General features: G+C 32.6%; 1 long non-coding RNA gene across 1 annotated transcript in view; it reads right to left on the minus strand.

Annotated features, from left to right (window-relative positions):
- Positions 1 to 744: 744 nt before the first annotated feature.
- LOC127709169 (uncharacterized) overlaps positions 745 to 24,651 on the minus strand; it is a 58,016-nt gene continuing 34,109 nt past the window's right edge. The window contains exons 4-5 of the long non-coding RNA XR_007985532.1: positions 2,204 to 2,311; positions 745 to 858 (exon numbers count right to left, since the gene is read on the minus strand). This is a non-coding gene — a long non-coding RNA (uncharacterized LOC127709169). The remainder of the gene's footprint in view (positions 859 to 2,203; positions 2,312 to 24,651) is intronic.

Raw genomic sequence — 24,651 nt, forward strand, 5'->3', positions numbered from 1 at the left:
CTAAATATCAATAGATTTGTGGTATGATTTGTCTAAAAATAAGCAATTCTGTGCTTTGTCAAATGCCATAAGGTAGCAATACACAGTTAGGAAAAAAACTTAAAATTGACACTCATAATTTTTAAACACCCTCTTTCCCTTCCTTTCTAACAAATAAGGCTTAATATTTGTGTTATGCAAGTGTGTATTTATAGAAAGAAAATGTTCCATAGATTTGATTTCTAATGTTTATAATGGTGAAATATAATCTCTTTTTGGTGTAACCATGGCAACAATCTGCATTTCTTTGATACAAAATATTGCAAAAAAAGGGGGTGAACATGTCACAAAAGTCTCCAAAATTTGGTCCAAAGGAAAATTTCAATCAATTACAGTGATACCTTTCCTGAACCCATAGACATATATCTATCAAGAGGTCCCAAAAAAATCATATGCATTTCTGCTCGTTTTTCCATAAAATTGAATTGAAAAGATCGAGCGCAAAATCTTTGTTGATAAACACTACAATAATTTATGGACCTATGGGCGGTACGGATAGGAAAATACGGACTGTCAAACAGAAAAATGGCCTATAAAACATGCTAAAAACAATCTAAATGTTCATATAAACCCACTAAGAAGGCTATATTATTCTTCAACTATCTAAAAATCAATTTTATTGTACAAAAACTTTCATATTTAAAAAATTCACCATGGCCATAATGCGAAACTAAACTTCTAACTGTGTATTGCTACCTTAAAGTAGTCAGTAGTAAGATCAAAAACCTGCGGGTCAGAGTTCGTGTTGCTTCTTGTCAACTCACATGTCAGAATGCCGTTGCTGTAAAATGCCAAGGTATCTGTTAAACCATCCGTTGACTGAAATAAGACAGACGCAAAGCTATTGTTGAAGAAAGTCTTTTTAGAAATATCAGTATCACTTTATTTAAATTTCACTATTCAATGAACAAATGACAGCATGGATTGTCTTCATAATGGTGAATAATATATGTTCCCATGTTTCTTTGATAACCTCCCCTACCAAAATTAGCATATAATTTTATCGTGTGACACAAGGCAGTTAATATTCGTAAATCATATGTATTTGCTTGGACTCGCGTACTCTGTGGTTTTAGCAGTATCCTCTTGTTTTGCCATTTTCAGACGGCATCTTATGAGTGATAGAAATTCATAGATGTAAGACGCACACAAAATAATGAATTTCATTCTCTATATTGTAATTTGGAAATGCTATCATGGATTTCAAACATTTGGTTTCGAGCACAACTGTGCAATTGTTTTGCTATTGTTCTATTTTTATAAGTTCAGATTTCGAATTTTGGTTTGAAATACCGTTGACAAGAAATAACAATCTGATTAAAATACAGATTATGTATCCACTCTGACAACTCTGTATTCTACTTTCTGTTTTAAGAGACCTTTCTGTACCCACAGGTACACACCTTCAAAAATGTGTAGGCATGTATTTCATTGGTTGATGTAATGGTTACGAGAACAGAAAGTAGAACGGAGAGTTATCAGATCCGTATTTTAATCAGATTCAGATACAAGAAATAATGTAGTTGAACAAATCAAAATTGGTATCTTTTTACCACTACTACCATAAGATAAATGCCACTGTTGATTAACAGCGCGCTGCCGACGTATTCAAAAGGCTGGTACCAAGACATTTGTATTTACTTTGAAATTGAAACTTCAAATATACATTACTAAGAGCACAACTGACGAACAAAATAGTAAGTTCGAAATGCGTATATTGCGAAATTGTTATTTATAATGATTTACCAATATTGAATATTATTTGATAAATGATAATTGAGTGAATGCTGTTTGAATAATATGTGACTGAGAATATATTCTGTTTGACGTTAAAAAGTCTGTTCCAGGAATCTAAATTTACCAGGGTTTTTTTTGTTGAAAAATATGATTCATGTATTTCGAGCAAATCGGATCACGGTCTTGTATCTTCCCCTATCTTGTCGATGGTCGTCCCTTATTTATTTTATTAATTCTTGATTTAATAACATAAATATTTTCGTGACTTTCTTCTAAGATCACATTTTCATTGTATACACATTGTCACAATATTTTCATTAGTAATCACTTTGATGGTTGTTTAAGGTGCTGTCTTCATTACCTATAACTTTTCATTTGGGAAATTTCAGAATTCATAATGATAGAATAATTCAGTTTAGTAACTTACATTTGTTAAAACAGAGTTTCCCCTTCCAGTTGCGCTGTTATAAGAATTCTCTGGAGCAAACGCTGTACCGCTACTTGTCATAAGGCATGATGTCACACTGGAATCTTGCTAAACCAATAACATTAACATTTAATATAACACACACTTTGGAGAACAACTTACTTGCCAAAAGTTAACAAAGATATGTGAAATGAAAATTACTGCAGAAAACGATAACACAAAAGTAAACAAATTTGATCATATGCAAACACAATAATCAAATCAAATGCAAGAGTTTTGTTTTGTTTTATTATGTTGGCCTCATTGTGACTTTGAGACGAAGAACAACAATAAAAGCGCTGTTCCTTTTCTTTTGTTTTTCTTTCCATGCCCGCTTAGCATTTTGTGTTTGATTGATACACCATATCATCTATTTTCCAGTAATAAACAATAAATATAATGTCTCAGAAAGTAAGATACCATATAACCAGTATTTTAGTGGGAACCTTACTAGTTAGGATACCATATAACCAGTATTTTAGTGGGAACCTTACTAGTAATCACTGCTTTAATTGAGAAGTATTACAGGTGTGAAGCCTCGCTGGTTAGTTTCACACTTCTAGAACTATTAAGTAATAACACAGCCCGTATGCATAAAGTTACTTAAGTTACGATTTTTCTAATGCCTGCGTCACACGGTCTCGAAATTGACACCAGGTGTACACACGGTAAAGGAAATGTTCAAATTCGGGTCTGGTCGTAAAAAGCCCGGGCCATTCTTCGTGTGATCATCGTGCCAGTGGGCATGTTTTTGCCTCACGAAGACAATACGAAAATAGCAAGCTGCTCGATTGTTTTAAGAAGGCCACTTGACTACATGAAGCCCTCGTAATGCCGTCGTGTAGCCAACTTATTATAGTACAATGAAATCGAGATGGGACTTCGGTGTTGGCTAACACAGCTGAATTTGAGAAACTGAAACGTTTCACATGTGTCATGGTAACGTGGTCATATAAAAGGCCAGGCTTAGAGCATCTTCCTGAGATAGTCCTGAGCAACTCTACAGAACAGAGGCTCGTGTAACTCCCAAAACTTCAATCACAATTAATCACAATTCAGTTCCTGTAGAATGGCATACTTTGATGATGAGACAATCAGTAATATAAGACAACTGCATTGCTTCTTTTGGTGCATCTCAGAGAAGTGATGAGCAACTGTCGCAAGCCCAGCAATTTCTCTTACAGGTAAAAATGGTCTTATTTCACTTTGTCATATCTTGCTATTTGCCTTTCTAATACTCGACAATGTCCTTATCTTGTTTTGCTTTTTTCCAGTGCAGGGACAAAATGAGGCGAAGGAGGACACCGAAGACTACATGGGTAAAAAATGGCTGTCTGACAAAAGAAGAGAACGATATGGCCACTATAGCACTCTTCTAAAGGAACTGAAGACATACGATGAGAAGACATTCTACAACTACACAAGACATCCCATAGGTCTCTACGATGCGTTTCTGCGAAGGGTATAAGGCAGAATAGAGAAGAAGGACACATGGTACAGAAAGTCTCCCATCCTCGTCTCAAGCTGTCTATCCCTTTACGACACCTGGCCTGCGATGACAATTATCAAAGCCTGTCTTTCAACTTCAGAGTTGCTCCAAACACAATCTCCTTATCATCAATGATGTCTGCGATGCCTTCAAAGCCGAGTTTTCTGTTGAGGTGATCCAGTTCCGACTACAACTGAAAAGTGGACCGCCACGTGGGCAGTTTGAGAAGAGATGAAAATTTCCATTCTGGTGTGGTGCGCTGGATGGCGAGTATGTGGCAGTCACCTGTCCTTGGATTAATGGCTCTATGTACAGAAACTACAAAATGTACAAGAACTCTCAATTGTTCTCATGGCCCTGGTCGACTACAAGTTTCTCTGAAATTGATATTGGCTTTGATGGTTCCAGTAACGATGCCAGTATATACAATGGGTCAGCACTGAAAGAAGATATGGAAAGTCCGAACAACATATTCAATCTCCCCGAAGAGAAGTCTCTACATGGTGATGACGTTCCTGTCCCATACTACATGAATTGGGAAAATGCTTTTGGGATCAACAAGCGCCTGATGAACCCGTTTTCCATCAGAAAATGGAGCACCACGAGAGACTTTTTTACTACAGACTCTCCTTATCCAGGAGTATAGTGGAGAATGCCTTTAGTATTCTGGCACACAAGTTCCGAGTTTTGCTGAGGGCCATGATCAGAGGCCAGAGTCATGCAGACAAATCACCACAACCTGTGTGATCCTTCACAATCTCATCAGACTGAGGCAACCAGCCACCCACAACAACCTGATGGACTTGGAAGACCAGAATCAGAATATCATCCAAAGGGCATGGAGAAATGACAAAGTACTTCTGGATGTTTACCATGAGAGGGCAAGGAACACTAGAACCCAGAAGGTACCTGAGTCACTACTTTATCTCAAAGGCTTGTTCGGTGCCATGGCAGGAAAGGATGATCCAATAATTATTCCCACAAAGCAGTGACAGTAAAATCAATACAAAGACACTTACATTGTGATGATGAACAAATTATTTTCACATATTACATTGTAAATTAAAGCGAAATGTGTATGGTGTAGTATAGTTTGTTTAAATAACTTGTAAAGTAAGGATAAAGGAACTACGGTCGGCCGAATGTTTTATACCATCGGGAGGTCTTGTGACGCCTTCGCGACCAAGTTCGAACTCATCGTACTCTCAATACGACATTGTACATCCATCGTGTGGCCTTCGTGTGTCCTACGGGTAAACATTGTAATGAAAATTCACATCTTCGTGTTGCCTTCGTGTGTGGTTCGGGTACCATCGTCAAACCTTATGTAGGCATCGTACTTGCATGGGCTGATGATTGGCTGTTTAACAAGTTTGGGACAATCTTCGCGCGAAATTCAAAATTCCATATTCGTATATGGTCATCTTGTGTCAATTTCGGGACAGTGTGACGCCTGAATTAGTAAACAATAAAGTTAAAGAAACTTCTCCATTTCTACCTAAGTGGTATGCATAAAACATGTTAAACTTAGTATTTCCTTAGTAAAATTTTAGTTGGCTTAAGTCACGCCCACAAGACTTAAGTGGTATGCGTAAAAAACCCCAAACTAAGACAACGCCTCAGATTATCCTTAAGTATAATAATAATAATAATAATAATAATAATATCTTTATTTAGAGAGAGTAACTCATTTGGATTATACCAATTTTCAATAAGGCTCTCTTAATACAATAATAATTACATTAAAAATAAACAATACATATTCAATAATAATGATAAATAAAGATGTAATACAATTTAAATACAATAAACAATTATTATATATGGCATTACAGTACAAATATCATGGTAATGTTAAAAGTACATAGATTTGTAGTTATGTTTAAATTCTAATACTGTGTTTGATTTTTTAATTGAATTAGGAAGAGCATTCCATACTTTTGGTCCATTGTACGAGAAACTAGACTTATACAACTCTGTATTTGGTTTTGGAATTATAAAATTATCTGAGGACGAAAATCTCGTATTGTATTTTTGGTTTGCAGAAGCTGATAAAATAAGACTGGACATATATTCTGGAGCTAACAATGTTTTGCCTTATACATTAGTAATGGTTTATGATAATGTATTCTTTGTGATATCGGCACAATGTTACATTCGTGAAATAATTCGCTTGAAGGTTTGGTGTAATCATGTTCGTCTAAAATTATTCTTGCTGCCCTCTTTTGCAGTTTTAGTAAACTATCTATAAAAGTATAAGGTACTTATGGAGGTACCTTTAAATTAAAAAAGAAACGTCCTGCGGTTTCCCACAAAAAGGAAGTATTAGCTTCCATATGCTCAGTTATAACAAACCTTTCTAAAATTATCCGTTTATGAATTTTGAAATTATAAATCCAGAAAAGCGCTTCGGACGCATAAAATTATTTAACGTGTTGTTTTCATATTTTAATAATAATTTCAGTAATATTTGTTTGTTTATACTAGCTTTAGGTGTAATACCACCAAATCATAGTACGTCAGATCCGGTTTCATACGCATAAAAAGGATCGAAAAAATATTCTCTTAAATTTGATAGTTGCAGGAAATTAGCCCTGCATTTCATTGCAGAAACAAAATTTCTGATTCATAAGCATATATCTTGCGAGTTTCAGAGTACCATTCTTTATTAATTTGGTGTTTATTCAAAATATTTTGGAAACTTGAGGTGACATGGTTACTAACTTTTAACAGGAAAAAAGGATTAAAAAGTTGACTGGTTTATCAGGTGATGGTTATTATCTTATATGCAATGAAATGTAATGAGAAATTTTCACTGTAGTACTGGACAGGATAAAACTTTACTCGTACCAAATATTTCTTTATTTGAAACAAAGACTAATACTTTTTCCCCTATAATAGGGGAAAACAATGGTGGCATTACTCCTAAATGGGAAGCTGGACATGCACCTATGACCTTATATGTACTCTTTTTTTTATAATTTAATGCTATTTCACTGAAATATTGCAAACATGAAATAATCTGAGTGGATTGAGTCTCAAAAACACATTTTAGGAAAAATTGCCTTGAAATAGAGCTCTACCATCAATATTGGTAGGCAGAACAAGCCATAATCAGTGTATTGGGGAGCTTTTTCTGACTTTTTCTCCATATTTCCTTTATTGGGCTATAAAAGAAGACTTTTTCCAAAGTAATTATTTATTAAGAAATATACAGTAATAAGTAAATGAAATGTTTTTGAGGCAGTAAAAACAAATTATTTACTAAAAGTGACGGCGATAGTTGGATAGCTAGATATATATAAAGTCATAACACCAACGTAATCAAAGAAAACAAACACGGCACCCGATCACGGTGTACGTTTTGACAAGACCTATCATAGAAGATTAGTTTTGTCCGATTCTTAATGAAATTATTTTATGACTTTATTTTGAATTAATAAAAGATAACATCGAATGGATGTTAACTGAGGTGAAATGAATATATTTTTCAAATTTCTAAATCCTTCATCACACGAGTAACCAGTAAATTACACATAATCCTAATTAAACCAGTAACATGCAGAGTTACATAACGTAATTATGACTGGAATAGTTGCATATAATTGACATCCGATGATTACTGTTCAGAATAGTAAATGTCAAACTGACACGTGTTACCGATTCAAAAACTAAAAACGTCAAGGACCATGTAATAACAAAAATGTTGCACAAATTCTGTATATGTTTATATCTTTATTCTCATAACCATTGCAGATACATTAGTCATAGGTAGAGAGAAGGTGCAAAATATGTACAGGAATATCCATCTATTTACAATAGAAATAAGAAGATGTGGTATGAGTGCCAATGAGAAAACTCTCCATCCAAGTCACATTTATATACAATATAGTGGTTTCAAAACAATATACATTTTAGGCAGGAGGACCCACATGTCTGTTTACACACTTTATGAACTTGCATAATCTTTTTAGCTCTGACTTTTTGTTTAATTGGATCATCAGTTTTTTTAAAGTTTAATGTATTTACCCAGGAGCCAAATAGTATTTTTCGATGTATATTTTCCTGCTGTCGGTAAAAATGGACATTCTCGCAAATAATGAAATTCAGCTCCAATTCTACTGAGATTACAAAGATGACATTTTTCTATCATTTCTAACAACGTCATTCAACCTCCCTGTTTTTATTGGGAATCTGTGTTGTGTGGTTCTATATTAACATAAAGTAATACTTTCGTGCAGATCCAAGATCTAAAAATATATTTCAAAATTTAATTATAACTTAAAAACTCTGTAATTAACTGCAGCTGTAGTGCATTTTTTTAACCATATCCTGTTACCAAAATATTTGAAAAACCAAATTCATCCAATATATAACCTTACTTACAAAAAATATACATACATTATTAACAGTAAATTATGTTTTGATAGTGTATATGCGACAGAAGATAACTTAGCCTCTTTATCAGATACTAATTTACAAACATAAGATACTATCTTTAAATTAATATCAATGTGCAAAGGATATCTACCAAGTTACATGTACCCATATACCCTATAGCTAGGTGTAAAATGTTTTAGTTTCAAAAGAAGTTTACAGAATTTCAGATGAATTTTGTCTACAATATCATCATTTATATAATACCAATCCCCCCAATTTCACATCCGTACAGTAGAATGGGGTTAACAACTTTATCGAAAAGATCTATGTGACACTGAATGGAAAGATTATGTATGCGGCCCAGTTTCAAAACAATAAAGATAGCTTTTGCGACCTTTTCTGCTAGGTGCTTCTGTGCTGTTTTAGAATAACCAGTTCTAGATAATAATATACCCAAATAGTATAAAATGGAATACAAATCTGGTGAGTATGTTTTTGTACAACTCTTAACAGTATCTAGGCAGAAAATACTGAGTGAAAAATAGGTCTATTCAGGTCCGTAAAAAATAAGGGCCGGGTGGTAATTTCCCCCCAAAACTTCCAGCCGGACAATTTTCATGTTGTATGTATGTATGTATGTATGTATGTATGTATGTATGTATGTATGTATGTATGTATGTATGTATGTATGTATGTATGTATGTATGTATGTATGTATGTATGTATGTATGTATGTATGTATGTATGTATGTATGTATGTATGTATGTATGATTGTATGTATGTATGTATGTATGTATGTATGTATGTATGTATGTATGTATGTATGTATGTATGTATGTATGTATGTATGTATGTATGTATGTATGTATGTATGTATGTATGTATGTATGTATGTATGTATGTATGTATGTATGTATGTATGATTGTATGATTGTATGTATGTATGTATGTATGTATGTAGGTAGGTAGGTAGGTAGGTAGGTAGGTAGGTAGGTATGAAAGTTTTTTTTATTTCAGTCTGGCAGTTACAATGCACATTGAAATATCGAAGTCCCCCCCCCTTAAGCATGTGAATTAAATGCAATAGCATAGATATGGTGCCCGAATATAAATATTTTTTCTTTGAATGTTTTCACATTTTTTTTAATTTAATTTTATTAATGTTTAAATGACGCCATACAATGTTTAAACGAAAGAAGTGCTAAAAAGCTGTGTTTCGGCAGATGGCGGTATTTTGGGCAACTGTATGAGTTGTTATGATTTGCTGTTTGATTAGAAGTAAGCATTGTTATAAGAAATTGATGATGTCAAAAACTTCTTTAGCACTAATTACAGGGTTTCATTTAGTTTTAGGTGATTAGCTGTTGAATTACAAACAAACATTTTGGTTTTCACTCGTTTTTATCACTTTTACTCGAATTTCAGGGAAAATGTACTGTTTATCAAAAACGCGCTTTAAATATTCAATAATGCGCTTAATAAGTGACTGTCAATCTCTCTGCTAAAAGTTTAAATTGTTTTCATACATGATCTTATTATAAAGAAGACATATTATACAATAAAGCTGACACCTTGGAATTTTTGCATTTGTCGTTTTTGAGCTTTGATCTTGATTTGACGGAAATTGCACCCTACGAATGTTTTACCACCGGGCAAAACACAAAGTACAGATGTTGTACTTTCGAATGATACATAATGTAGCCGTGTGTTAGGTAGGTGCATTAAAAATTAAATTTATGGTTAAAGTCACTCTACTAAATAGTTCAAGATAAAAACAGTTTCAAGTTACTGTGAAAGAGAACAATTTTTACCAAACTTATCTTATTTAATATTTAGATATATATACATAAGATAGAATAGAATATTTTTATTTCCAAATTACAGGGCCCACAAAGGGCATAAAATCAGTTAGACAAGAGACAACAACCCGACCAAAGAGCAGAAAACAAACCATGTTTCTACGGTTTATTCCCGATTGTCCCACTTTTTAAAATTTTAGAGTTCTGATTGTCCCACATGAAAAGTTCTGATTGTCCCACATTATTTTATGAAGTAAAATTTTCTTAGATAAACAATGTAACTGTTGTTTGTTTTGCTAAATAAACAAGAATTAATTTATTGCACATTTAATATTAATTTTATAGAAGTATAAAAAAAATGTTTTTTAAATCGTTAGATTAATGCACTTTTGATTAAAAAAAAATTATTTCTGATTTATGAAATATATCTACAATGTTACGTTATTTATAAAACAAATTTCAATACCGTAATTTTAATTACATTTTCTCTAAAGTTTTTGAATAAATAATGCATGCAATTTAAAAAAAAAAGGTATAAACTCATTTACATTCTACACTTTACACGAACTTGTTGATGGAGAGATTTTTTCAGAAGTCTTTACAATTTTACTAGGGAAGTCAGAGGACATTAATACAACATTCTCTGCACTATTGAAGACTACTAACACCCAACGTCAGATTCACCTGAACCCAACAACTTCCTTTTTTTGATAACGAAGCTGTTGTCTAGAATTCTGCCAGATCAGCCTTTCTAAGAATCAATATCAAAGGTAGTTTTTCCAATATTCCCAGCGTCTTTGCCATAAAGTGCAGTCAACAGGACTCGTCACCAACTATAAAGAAGAACCAGACTTCCATAAAAAAAAGATGTGGTATGATTGCCAATGAGACAACTCTCCAAAAAAGACTAAATGACACAGAAATTAACAACTATAGGTCACAATACGGCCTTCAACAATGAGCAAAGCCCATACAGCAGAGTCAGCTTTAAAGGCCCCATATGAAAAATGTAAAAAAAATCAAACTAGAAAAACTAACGACCTAATTTATGTACAAAATAATGAACGAAAAACAAATGTGTTAAACAGTAACAAACGACAACCACTGAATTACAGGCTCCTGACTTGGGACAGACACATACAGAACGTGTCGGGGTTATACTTATTTGAAGGCGCCAATCCTCCCACTAACCTGGGACAGTGATGTTACAGTACAACATAAGAATAAACTAAAAAAAATAAGTTGAAAAAGGCTTATCTCATCAGATGGGTACAGACAGAAATACATTTAACAAATCACAGAGTGGACATGGACGTGGACGGCTAATTATACATTCCCACAACAAAGACACTAAGTACAGAGTATTCGCAGTTACTGACAGCTAGTTCAAAGCCAATAAAAACTAATTAAAAAAATCATGCATCTAAAATTTTATGATTTCATATTATATTCCATGTTTGATGATACTTCAATTGTACCTACTACATGTATGTGCAAAATATAATATGTTAGTATTATTATTTGTTCATGTTTTTTTTTCATATTTTATAAGTTACAGTGATTAGTAACTTGTAATTAACTGACAAAGACTATAAAAACAAATTAATCACTTTCAAAACAATTCCCAATTGTCCCACATTTAAACTTCCCAATTGTCCCACAAACATATTCCCGATTGTCCCACAAAATTTCATTACTTTTTTACCTGTAATTTCAAAAAGTGGGACAATCGGGAAGACACCGTTTCTACTATCATTTTCACAACTATGATTAATTGTGGTACTTTTGTATATAATAGTGATTAGTGAATTTTTAATAAAATTGAAATTGTTGTATTAATGAACCGACACCTTTTTTGTTCTAATTTGAGCTGACAAAAAGGTAAGGCGAATGCTTCTTAATTAATTTCACACAGGGCAAAAAAAAGTCTTCCAATCTTTACTAAAATCAACAGTATGACACCTTCACATGTTTACTTTGAGTTTCAAAAAGTGTTGTGTCTTACAGAATGTACTTATTTAATTTAGCGTTCCAAATGTTTTGATTCAAGTGCACTTGATGAACCTAATTTGGACAACACGCACGTCTAGTGTATCAAATTATAAGGCTGAAATCTTTAAGGAGTTTTATTTCTAATTCAATGACCAAATTAAAAATTGAAGATTGAGGAAAACGGCAATTTTGACAGATTTTGTCAAATTTTGAGCATTTATTCCAAAATCTATGAGAAGAACAATCTTAACCAAAACTAAGTTTAGAAGGAAAGCTACATATTGTCTTTGGGATACAATTGATATAAAGACAAGGAGATGTAGTATGACTGCCAATAAAACAACTATCCATCAAAGTTCAAATGACGTGAATGTAAGCAATATAGGTCACTATACAGCCTTCAACAATGAGAAAAATCCATACTATATACATAAAATTGAGAATGGAAATGGGGAATGTGTCAAAGAGACAACAACCCGACCATAGAGCAGACAACAGCCGAAGGCCACCAATGGGTCTTCAATGCAGCGAGAAACTCCCGCATCCGGAGGCGTCCTTCAGCTGGCCCCTAAACAAATATGTATACTAGTTCAGTGATAATGGACGTCATACTAAACTCCAAATTATACACAGGAAACTAAAATTAAAAATTATACAAGACTAACAAAGGCCAGAGGCTCCTGACTTGGGACAGGCGCAAAAATGCGGCGGAGTTAAACATGTTTTTTTAGATCTCAACCCTCCCCCTATACCTCTAGCCAATGTAGAAAAAACAAACGCACAATAGTACGCACAGTAAAACTCAGTATAAGAGAAGTCCGAGTCCGATGTCAGAATAGGAAACAAAAGAAAATAAACAAAATGACAATAATACATAAATAACAACAGACTACTAGCAGTTACTGACATGCCAGCTCCAGACCTCAATTAAACTGATTGAAAGATTATGTCTTCATCATATGAATATCAGGCACAATCCCTCCTGTTAGGGGTTTAGTATTATACCGTCATAAAATGTATGAGAAGAACATAACCCGTGTCATGCCAACAACTGGTTTTAGAATAAATGCGTTTAATTCCGATGCAAAGACCCTATAAGTGTGTCAATATTAAAGCCAAAATATGCAATCTTTAATGACCTGACAACAGTATCGTAACTATATCCCTTCTTAATAAGTCTGTTTAAAGGTTTTGTTAGCTTTTGGGGTGAATACTGACATTTTTGTGCTTTGTAAAGAATATTACCATAAAAGATTGGATGTGAAATACCCATGTATGTCAGCTATAAAAAGTCCTGACTAGAAAAATATGAAACAATTCAAACAAGAAAACTAAAGGCCTAATTTATAGAAATTGATTATTCAATTTACGAAAAACAAACAGGACAGGCAAGAACCAACAACAACCACGGAAATAACATGCTCCTGACTTATGATAGGCACATAATCATGTGGTGGGGTTAAACATGTTTGTGAGCACTCAACCCTCCCTCTCACTTAGGGACAGGGGTGTAACAGCACAACAGATTGTTAATATCAGTTGCAAATGGCTTCGCTCAATAGATCGGTATAAAGCACGAAAAAACAATAGACTAAATTTATTTTAGCATGTTTAGTAAGATACTTCCTTCTATTTTAAACAAAAACAGTATTAGTAAGCGTTGTCAGAACAACATTCTAATTTGATGAATATATGAAAGAGTTGTTGATTACATGTATATTATGTAGATTTTTCAATATTCAAATTCAAGGAAGAAAAGAGAGCTTTTTGATTTTGACCATCATAACCATGGAAGTGAAACAATTAAATAAAAAATTGGTCTTGCCTTTTTTTTTTTTTATCTTATTTACAGAGGAATAGAACCAACACATTTGATTTTCGATGCATTACCATTGTGATTACTTTAACACTTGTTTTAACTTATGACAACATTTAAGCCACTCAGCCACATCATCAATATAAAAATACGCGCTAACCACAAGAAATTCAACTTCACAAGGTACAAACTGATATAACAAATAGTGCAACAACTTTTTGAAGGGTCCGTATGTGGCCTGTTGTAAGGCAAATTTCTGTTCCTATCCAATATAACCTCATTTTCCAGTAGCAGCCCAAATTTCCCCTACCTTCATCCCAGACGGCCTCTATTACATGACCTACCTATTGTATTTATTGTTAATTTGTTCTCGTCGTGAACATGCATGAAATATTTGCAACTAGACGTTAAGCAACAAACAATCAATCAATCAATTTTATAATAAATGTAAACCATTTTACAGTAATCTATGTATATGAATAAAAGGACATGTGGGGGATACATGTAGGTCAATGAGAGAGCACCCCAACAACAAAAATAATCAAAGAGCATCCAGCGATAATATCCAAAAAAGATGGGTGTGTATATTTTAATATGTACATCATATGTGACCCGTCATGACATTTCCAGGCTTATGGAGGTAGAACTTCATTGTAAATACGCCGTTAACTAAATATAAACATTATGTACAATTTCGTATGGGGACATGCACGTTTATTTCTATACTGAATGTATGTTTTGGATGCCTTTTACCATTGCATATGAAATTTATATAATCTAAAGCTTTTAGCTAAAGCGAGCAAACTTATCCTAAAAATCAAAAAGTAGATGGGACATTCTGTATATTTTACCATTCAAAATCTCTGTTTCCAAAACATCAAATTTTTAAAACGAACTTTTTTCTTCCGTATTCCATTGAATAAGTCATAAAGTCTTACGGTTTTTAAGGGTCAATAGTATTGCACTTGCATATAAGATTAACTCTTATTTTATTTTAATGCTTTTTGACTATCTTTAATACGGCATATTAAATAGTTTTGTACTACAGTCTCCTGACGTGGGACAGGTACATAAAGATTGTGGCGAGGTTAAACAAGTTTGTAAGCGCTCAACTCTCCCCTTACCTGGGACAGTGGTGTAACAGCACAACATAAGAACAAATAATAATAATCAGTTGAAAAAGGCTTAACTTATCATATCGATACAATGCAGAAAAACATCAAACAAAAACACAGACCGGACGTGGCAGGGAATTTATCTATCCCTCATCCCTAACAACAAAAAAGACACTAAGTACAATTCTGAGATCACTCGCAGTTACTGACAGCTAGTTTAAAGTCAATAAAAACTAAGAAAAAATCATGTATCTAAGACTAAAATATCAATCAGTACCACATCCAACATCCAACATCCAATGGATTTAGTGTAAAGACGTCATTCACAGTCAGAGAAAAACATGACCTTGTGCAATGCCAAAATATAGGTATCGACATATTGTAGTACCGTGAAAGTACATATGTGTAATACTTAGTATGGTTTTAATTTACCGATGTAACAAAATCTCGTGAAAGTACATATGTGTATAACAATAATATTTAGTATGGTTTTAATTTACTGATAACAATATCAATATTAACACCAATAAAAACAATATTCAAAGATTTAATTACAGTGTTGAATTGGTTACTAGTACCTTTTCAGTGGCGGATTTACCGGGTGGCATAGGGGGCACGTGCCCCCCCCCCCCAGTCGGGGTCACCAAAATTTTTTCTAACATAGTTTTATTGCTACTGTATCTGCTTATCTAGATCGAAAATCAAGACACAGCTTGATTTGACTTCCTAAACTGGTGGTTAATTGAACCCAGCTTCAACATGTGTGATTTATATGACAACTTATCGATGGGTGTGTAAATATTGACACCTTTGTGTAGTGTCTATATCCAAAAGCATTTATGTAAACTATATGTACATGTACATGCTGATTGGAATTAATACGAATATATTTATTGGTTCTTAATACAATATTACAAGATCAATATCGATTAACAAGTGAAATCTTCTGATCAGAAAAAAAATTACCAACTAAAATCGGTCTTAAAAGAATATGTAAAAATAGATGTTTAGTGTCAAGAATGTTAGTATCGATATGAGATACGTCTTTTTTACCAAACACTCACATTGTATACGGTTTCTGGGGAATGTGCCTTTCTCAGAACAGTCTTTTTCGGACTTTATTAAACAACAAACGATTTTTTTCAATGCATACAGCATTTGTTTTAAAACTGAATGTCATGTTTTTTTCACTCATCTTTTTTTTTTATGGAAAAAAAACCTTCCACAAAACATGAATGGTCTGTGCCTTATATATAATCATTAATAAATGATATTGTATCTTAGAAAACCTACTTATATTTGAGATGAAGAACAGCAATACAAGCTTATTATTTGTTTTTTTGCAGTGCATGTACTGATTTTGTGTCATGGATGGATATCCCATATCCTTTCTTTTTCTATTATAGTACAGTAATATGTGTATATTTTTCTTGTTTTAAATACCATGTATGAGGGTATGAATATGTTACCGTAAATGAGGGTATGAATGGTTTACCGTGAATGAGGGTATGCAAGGGGGTTAACAGATTAGAGAATAATTGTCAAAAAGTTTAGCTAGAAAAAAATGAGCCCAAAAAATATAGAAAACAGATTAAAGCTGTGATGAACTGTAAAGAATAGAGGACAATTGGCAGGAAATAAAAGAGTAGAAAGAAATTGACCCAAAAATAATGAAAAGATACAAAAATGAAGACCCGACCCCCTGCCCCACCCCCAAAACGACCACCATCATCCCCAATACATGACACCAACACCACCCAAACTCGCATATATGCATATATAAAAAAATCTTTAATTTTGGTTTCATATCAACATATGGAGAATTGATTCAACTTTTGATTAACAAACACATTGATTTATAAAGTACACATATATTTCATTGGCACTGAGTAATTTCTAACAGCCTATTTGAAAACAAATTGCAAATGTAATAATGTACGCATTGGCAGTCATACCACATCTCCTTATTTTTTTATATAAACACAGCTCTGTACTTAAAAAAAATGAAATTTCAAATTTGTAATGAAATTAATTTAGAATTATTTACACCCTTTTGATTCGAGCGTCACTGATAAGGTTTTTGTACACGAAATGTGCGTCTGTCGTACACAATTTTAATCATGGTATCTATGATGAGTTTATTTAGTTTTAATGACAGCTTGTGGTTTTTTTCTTTTCTTTTAAGCTTAACAGTTTAGCTGTTTACTGATGCATGTTTCGACCATACATAGAATGCGAAGCGTAACAGTTTATGACGTATTTTCCTAAATGACATCTAAAATAGTCTTTAGATACAATGCATTTATTATAATGATGCAAATTTAATTATTTTAACTATGAAAACTGAATAGAGCTGATACTATTGAATTTTAAACACTTTGAAAACATGTGCACTTACATGACATGTAACCAAAGTAATGCGGTATACATTTTCACTAATACTTCGAAACGACAATTAAACATCATTCAATTAAATCTAGAGCTAATTGAAGGAACTGTCTGAAAACAGGCTTAAATTTATATATCATTTAGAAAGTAAATTATATCTTAAATTTGCCATGCTAACATATCTTACGACTTCGTTGGATGTCTAACATTGTTTCTTATCTTTCTGTTTACTTTTATATGGATATTTTGAGGATTTGGGCTTTTATGACTCATAAATATAAATCACCTCATATCTTCACGTCTATTTAAAGGTTCGATGAATTTACACGGATCACATAGTGATTTCCGTGGTTTTAGTACAGTATTACCGTAAAATTTAGGTAGTGAAATGCCGTTTTTAATAAGTTTTCTACGGGTACAGCCAAATTTACTAATCAAATCTTTGTATCTATGAAAAAATTTAGTACATATGGTACCGAAATAACCTAATTAAAAATTTAATTTGTGCGCACTCTAAGTCTAATGTCTCTGTAATTATCTCCATTGGATTTTATTTCAAACAAAATTTGTCATAACAAAACACTTTTTCATTAAGGTTATAAAACGTTTGGGCTTTTTTAAAATATGGGTTTAACATTTCACAGCGGTATAATACTGTTACTTATTATTCATCCCTTATTTTATTGATTTTGTATTTACATTGTATCATAGATCAAATTTATTCGTTCAGTGTATGTTCACTTGTGTTAATATGTCTTTTGATTGAGTTAAGTCATTTCTATTGATATTTTATAGTGTGTCTTTCTATGTTGTGATGTCACACTATTGTTTCAGATAAGGTTGAAGGTTTGGTACCATTAAAACGTTAAAACCCGCTGCAATTGTTTGCACCTGTCCTAAGTCAGGAATCTGATGTTCAGTAATTGTCGTTTGTTGATGTGGTTCATAAGTGTTTCTCGTTTCTCGTTTTTTATATAGATTAGACCGTTGATTTTTTCCCTGTTTGAATGGTTTTACACTAATAATTTTTGGGGCTCTTTATAGCTTGCTGTGCGGTGTGAGCCAAGGCTCCGTGTTGAAGACCGTACTTTGACCTATAATGGTTTACTTTTATAAATTGTGACTTGGATGGAGAGTTGTCTCATTGGCACTCATACCACATCTTCTTGTATCTAATGATTGGGCGTTTATGAAAAGGACACGTTTTGGCGTCTTTCATCAACTAGACATGATTGGGAGTTCAGTGACATCATACGGACACGTTTGGGGGATCGTACACGTTTGGGGGGATGGACACGTTTGTGAGTGTTACATATATATATATAAAGTATACAGTGTAATTAAAATTCTAGTATACAGTCACATGGTCAACGTATATTAGTTCCCACGAACAGAAGGTTCTCTAAAGGCAATAATAATTATCACAACACCTTTTATTCAATTAGGAGTAAATACACGTTTTTTTGTATAATGTTTGTTCTTTGCTGGAAATAATATTCTTGAATATTTCTTCCACTGGAAATGATATTCCAGAATATTTCTTCCATTTTGAAGAATATTTCTTCCATTTGAAACTATCATCATGAAGGAACTTCCATTCCATTAAAACCACCCTTAACATTATATTGCTTATCTTGTCCAAGTGTAGTAAGTGAGAGACAGCATCTGAGAATTGACTGTTGGAAAGCACTTTTATCTTCAAATTCTCACTATTTCCGGATTCGTAACGCACGTTTTCCACTTGCATTATAATGTAGTTATCGACATCAGAAAAGATTTTCTCACAGTTGAAATAGCTCAATCAGACAACGACGTGCACTTTTCGCGTATTTGTTCAACTTGGAATGCCTACCGCCTAGAATTTTGGTATTTAATACTACTGCCCTTGGTTCTTCTGTCCTGCAATGTGTATCTACAAATGTTGGCTACCTTCTAACAAATACTCAGTATCATATTATATCATTGACTAGGGTGGTGTTTGCCATGACTTATGACTGCATGACCAGACGGTTCTGTTACCAAATTAGGCGGACGTCGTATTCGGTTATAGCATTAGGCGAACGTCGTCTTCGGTTATAGAATTATGCAGTTGTCTTACCACTGTATATTGCAATTGTGCCCTATTTATAGGATGAATACTTTATATATTTTTAAGTTAAAAGGACTTTAATTTATTAGATTTTTTAGGACTTTGAGTGAGAAGAAATTTTATGTCATTTTTTAAAAGGACTTTTATCATTACATGACAATGAGTGCATGTGTAGATATTTTGTTGAAAAGACATCACAAAATGTCTACCACTAATAGTCTACTATAAAAATTTATTTCATTTTTTCAAATTTTATTTCAGAATTAATTGCCCATTTGAAGCTTTGAAGTACAAATCTAGATATCGTCAACTCCATTTTTATTAAGTTTTTAAACAACCCATGCAATTTATTTTATTTATTTATTTTCATTTTCATTTTCATTTGAGAAAAAAGAAGTTGATTTATTTCATATTTACAAATCTTAATATACCATGCACTTCATTTTTTCTCTCAGGAAAACTACAACATTAAAGTACAAAATACTTTTACCATAAATCTAGTATTCTTGATAATTCAGTTTACTAAAAAAAAATACATAGGGAGCATATTTTTCAACTCTAACAATCAAAAGGATCAAGATTTTTTTTTTTTAAATGATTTCCATTCGAAAAAAACTTTCTTATCCCTTCCCTTTTAAAACAGTTAATAGGGTTTAGGATTATTTTTTTCGGGTATTTCTTTAGATTTTACCAAGTCATCAATGCTCATCATGACTAAAGACTTAAAATATCCCTTCGAAAAAAATTATCAATTATCCAAAAATTGTCGAGACTAACTTTCATAACCCATACCAAAATTCTTAAGAAAGTAATTACATAAATTGCCCTTTTAGATATAACTTAATACTTTTCTTTAGAAACAAGCGTGGACACAGTTCAATAGTTATATTGTACAGGTATTATCCCTATATTTGATCCTTATTTTGTTGTTGCAGAACTTACAGGTGATTATTTTATTGAATTTGTGGGCATTACTACAATGTATATTTAGTATGGTGTTCAGCACCCTCTAGTGGAGTGACTTTAACCATAAAATTTATTTTTTAATGCACCCACCTAACACACGGCTACATTATGTATCATTCGAAAGCTAAACATCTGTACTTTCTGTTTTGCCCGGTTGTAAAAAATTCGTAGGGTGCAATTTCCGTCAAACAAGATCAAAGCTCAAAAACGACAAATGCAAAAATTCCAAGGCGTAAGCTTTATTGCATACTATGTCTTCTTTATAATAAAATCATGTATGCAAACAATTTTAACTTTTAGCAGAGAGATTGACAGTCACTTATTAAGGGCATTATTGAATATTTAAAGCGTGTTTTTGATAGACAGTACATTTTCCCTGAAATTCGAGTAAAAGTGATAAAAACGAGTGAAAACATAATATATTTGTTTGTAATTCAACAGCTAATCACCTACAACTAGATAAACCCCTGTAGTTTGTGCTAAAAAAGTTTTTGACATCATCAATTTCTTATAATAATGCTGACTTCTAATCAAACAGCAAATCATAACAAGTCATACAGTTGCCCAAAATACCGCAATCTTCCGAAACACAGCTTTTCAGCACTTCTTCCGTTTGCATTGCATGTAGTCAATTAAACATTAATAAAATTAAATTAAAAACAAATAAATTTGAAAACATTTAAAGAAAAAAAATATATGCGGGCACCAAATGCATGCTACTGCATTTAATTAACATGATTAAGGGGGCGAACGTCGATATTTCAATGTGCATTGTAACTGCTAGACTAAAATAAAAAACCTTTCGACTTTTCTTATTGTTTGATTTGTAATTTCATTATAAACATTTATATAGTTAAAAGACTTTTTATTTATATAATGTCAACCATAAAAAAGTATTTAAAATATAGACACAAATAAATAAAAAAATCAATTAATGAAAAGTGAAATTTGAAAGAATTCACTTATACAAATTAGAAAACTTGTCTTCTGGCTGCTTAAACTGCATTGTTCATTGTTTAAATGCATACATTTATCGACGACAGAAAAGGGTGTTAAAATTATCATATACTAGACATTGTAATGATCTGCATACCCGTTCTTAGTAAGAAACCTTATAGTAATACGTAATTGTCAAGTATCAAGACATGTTGCTGTTACATTGACTTTGAATTCATTCTTTATCTTACCTTTATTTAACTATCTGTTATTGGACTTAGAAATCTTTAAGAAACTAAAGTCCCAACTCCTTTAAACATAGTTGACTTCAAATATAATTTTTATTCTATTGCTCCGCACCTTTTCAAGTAGTTATACTTTGCTCTCAAAACTTTTGTTTTGAGCGTTCCCGATGAAGGTAAATCAAGAACAACACTTCGAACGCACCAAATTGAAAAAGAATAATTTGGTTTAAAAAATTCAATTAACTAGTAATAACTCTAGTTACAACTAGAATAGCTTGAATGACTCGTTCCTTTATTCATATGAGGCTGACTTGATACAAGAGCTTTTCATGAAGAAAGAAAAAGAGCTATCATTATCTTTCAACTTCTCTTTCCACTAGAAAGATGATGTCCTCTCACTGAATAATTCAAAGTTTGATGACTATGTTGAACGTATATATCCCACCGAACTTGAAAAAAGGATACCACAAATACAATTTAGTCTGCCTCATATCTTGACTTACATCTAGAAATTGAGATTGAGAACAAGACTTTAAGACAAAAGAGTTGAATTCAGTTTCCCAATTGAGAACTTTCCATTTCTATGTAGCAACATTTCATTAGCGACTGCATATAGGGTATTTATCTCCTAAGTTGATACGACATTCCAGAGCTTGCATTTCCTTTATGATTTTCTTGATAGAGGGAAGCTATTAAACTAGAATTCAAATTGTAAAGCTGAAATCATCCCTTCGAAAATGTTATGGACGCCATTACGAGTTGGTTGACCTTTATCGAATATCTGACTCACAGATGACGACGCATATGTTCCAATTGTCGTAACCACCATCACATCCTCTTTGCCTCGAATTTGACCGACCTCATTAGATTTATTAACGGGTCAGTACTTACATGTGACACTCGACTGGAGCCATATGTGGAGCAGGGTCTACTTACCCGTCTTGAGCCATTGAGTTCACCCCAAGTTTTTGGTGGGGTCTGTGTTGCTCAGTTTTTGGTTTTACATGTTGTATTTTGTATACTGTTGTTTGTCTTTTGGTGTTTTTTTTATCGTTTTTTGTCACGGCTGTGTCATTTTGTTTTCAACTTGTGACTTTGAATGTCCTTTTGATACCTTTTGGTAATGAAAGTTTTAAAAATTGTTGTTGAATCGATCATAATTGTGAATTGGTTATAAATCCCCGTGAGCAAATTAACTTATTTTCGATGATATTTTTTTATTGCGTTTAATCCTCTTTACTTTATTATGAGGCGATTTTTTTTTGCGATTTTCACTACTGCAACTAATTGTCTTGAAAGTAAATTGATATCAAGGAAACAATTTAAAACCATGAATTAAAGAAACTAAGATAATACCATGACCAAATTAAAAAAAAAAAAATCCAACATAAAAATAAACGCTACCTAAAGCCGTGAATGTCTTATTGTGTTCAAGAAGGATATTCAACCTTTCATATATTTAATAACACAGCTACCAATAATTTCGTTGCATACACAATTACCTGCATTTGTGTTTTAAAAGCTTAAGGTGAAATCACTCAAAACAGATTTCATTCGAATATTGAACCTATTCATTCGAATAGTTAACGAAATAAACTTCTAAAAATGTCTAAACGTTTAAAAAAAAGCAGCAGCATTTTTTCTGGTTCGTTTTTTTTCACGCAAAAGACAACAAAGTGTTTCCAAATGCTGGTACTTATTTCAATGTTGCTTTTGATTTAGTCGCAAAGCCATGTTTGCATTTGAACATGACTTCAAAAGGTATATAAGTTTGACTCCGAAAAAAAACAGATTTTACCTCAGTTAGCTAGTATATTTCTTTTCGAACTTTAAATACCCCTTCTTTTATAATGGACAATTGTTTTCCTCCCTGATATTGACAATTAGCGATGTGCTATCTAAACATAGAAAATCAAAATTATCGCCATTTGGGGATGGTAGTTTTAATGCAACTGCAAACACTTCAAAAGAAGGCTTTTCAAAGAACATTATATATTAATTGCATCTAAAAACTATGAAAAAATAATTCTTGACTTGAAAACCATAAATTTATTTGATTTTTAAGCATACAAGTATCGATCCCCCAAGATATATTTTGCTTTTAGAGTATTTTTCTAATTTTTGTAGGATTTGTTAAGAATTGCAATTTTGGGGAAATATTGCGCAAATAAACCTCTTAATTTTTGTTGATTTTGTATCCTTTTCTATGAGGTTCATGTGATCTTTTGGAAAATTTTATCGTAATAGAACTAGAAAATGGCATTTTGTTTGATAATCTCAAAAATTAGGAATATTTATTCTTGACCTTTGATCTTGATTTAACGTAAATTGCACCGTACGGTTTTTTTACGACCGGGCAAAACAGAAAGAACAGATGATTAGCTTTCGAATGATATATAATACAGCCATGTGTTTAGTGGGTGCATTAAAGTCCTTAACTAAGCGTCTTTTTGAAAAATAGCAATCGCCTACCAGTAGTATTTGTGCATGCTTTGGTTTGAATGTCTTTCTCATTGGTTCCTTAATTGAACTGTGTTCTACGATGACAGCCATCTTGGGTTCCAGATTGGCAACACATACTAAAAATTAGTAATTGATCACCCTTGTATCATTTATTCAAGTTTTCATTAAATACATGTACTTGAGACAGTTTCAAAGACAAAACTATTTAAATGGTTATACGTTTACTTATAATCAAATTCATAATAGTGTTGACGAGACCATTCATTGACGCGCTCAATTCTCCAATTGACTGTGTCAGATCAGGTAACCGTTTGTCTGTTACACCCAATTAATACGCTGTTTTTACAAGGGACATTTAAACGTACGGGGTCGCCAAAGGGTTCTCAACGCCTAAAAACAAGTAACTCGAAAAAAAAAATACTACAGGCGTATTGATTAACATTGAATATTTTGACATTCTTCACCGATATCCAATTACCAAATTATTTATCATATCGCACGTTCTTTTAAACATTAAAATACATTTTCACTAGCTTCAAAAGTAGTAATGAATGTGTTAGCAATAACCTTTTTCGGACTTTTACAATTGTCGTTTTCTGAAATTTGAATTCATTTTTGGCTCTTCGTATCTTTCAGCTTTATTATTTATTTTTGGAACGAATGCATGATAAGCTTTAAATCGTGGTGCAAAAAAAAAAAATTATATACTTTCGTACGGTCTTTTTCGTAC

This window comes from Mytilus californianus, unplaced genomic scaffold, assembly GCF_021869535.1.
Source record: "Mytilus californianus isolate M0D057914Y unplaced genomic scaffold, xbMytCali1.0.p SCAF_7, whole genome shotgun sequence".
Classification (NCBI taxonomy): domain Eukaryota; kingdom Metazoa; phylum Mollusca; class Bivalvia; order Mytilida; family Mytilidae; genus Mytilus; species Mytilus californianus.